The following is a 1,427-nucleotide window of genomic DNA, read 5'->3' on the forward strand; positions in this document are numbered from 1 at the left end:
ATTGCAAGCATATCATTACAAGCACATGTTTGTATACTCATGGTTTTAATTGTAAAGCTTTGTTTCCTAGAAGAGTAATTTCTAGTTGGAAGGGTGTGTACATATTTCATTTTAATGGATGATATTTACTTTATAGAAAGGAGCTAGTACTGGTGATATATTTGTCATAGTAATTAATGTTAGTTGCTGGAACAGATAACCATAAAACACAGTGACTTAACACAAAGTCAGATATAAATCAGGCTATCTTGGATCTACTCCATGTGGTGACTCAGGAACCCCAGCTTCTTCTACCATATGCCTCTGCCACCTCAGAGAATGGGCTCAGAGTTCTCTCACTAGACCCTCTGATTCAATAAGCTGTCAAGAAGAGAGGGAGCAAACTAAGGAAGATAACAAGAGATGTTTTAAGGCCAAGACTTGAAGTGGCTTATTTTCTTCCACCTATGTTATGTTACTTTGGTCAAAATTCAGTCAAATCATCCAATCTAACTAACTACAAGAAAGGCTGGGAAATGTAGCTTTCTTGTTTGCCCAAGAGTAGGAGTAGCATTGGCTAGCATCTGGGCAGTGTGTTCCTCTGATGATGATATGTTTTCTGTACACGATATTTCTATTATCTTTATTATTGTTATTATTATTTGAAAATCCTGAAAAGCTTAAAAAGGAACAAGGAACAAATAATAATACCAGAACAGCCTCCTGGTATTTAGCACAGCTGTGTTCTTTTTTTTTTTTTTTTTGAGATGGAGTCTCGCTCTGTCACCCAGGCTGGAGTGCAGTGGCGCGATCTCGGCTCACTGCAAGCTCCGCCTCCCGGGTTCAAGCCATTCTCCTGCCTCAGCCTCTCCGAGTAGCTGGGACTACAGGCGCCCGCCACCACGCCTGGCTAATTTTTTTGTATTTTTAGTAGAGACGGGGTTTCACCGTGGTCTCGATCTCCTGACCTCGTGATCCGCCCGCCTCGGCCTCCCAAAGTGCTGGGATTACAAGCGTGAGCCACCGCGCCCGGCCACAGCTGTGTTCTTATACTGACTGTGTAGAAAGAAAAGGAAATAAACCTACCCCATATGCATTTCATCTCCGGGCCCTGCGCCTCGTCTATATTGTGAATAGGGAAATATGGAAGACCATCATTCCAGACCTTTTAAAATTGGAAAATGAATCAAATATTCTCTATCCATTCCATCCCAACCCTAGAGGTAAACATTGCTCACAATTTGGAGTTTATCCTACTTGGTTTGTTTCTGTAACATGCACCTACCTGTTTAGTAAGTATGTGTTTATCTATGTATACCCGTATATGTTATGAGCTGAATTGTGTCTTCCCAAACTTTATATGTTGAAGTTCTAACCCCAACTACCTCAAAATATAACCGTATCTGGAAACAAGATCTTTAAAGGGATACAGAAATTAAAATGGGTTT

General features: G+C 40.9%; 1 pseudogene; it reads left to right on the forward strand.

Moving 5' to 3' along the window:
- Positions 1 to 1,006: 1,006 nt before the first annotated feature.
- On the forward strand, positions 1,007 to 1,126 carry LOC116814002 (small nucleolar RNA SNORA51; annotated as a pseudogene).
- The last annotated feature ends 301 nt before the right edge of the window (positions 1,127 to 1,427 follow it).

Source organism: Hylobates moloch, unplaced genomic scaffold (genome assembly GCF_009828535.3).
Source record: "Hylobates moloch isolate HMO894 unplaced genomic scaffold, HMol_V3 SCAFFOLD_9, whole genome shotgun sequence".
NCBI lineage: Eukaryota > Metazoa > Chordata > Mammalia > Primates > Hylobatidae > Hylobates > Hylobates moloch.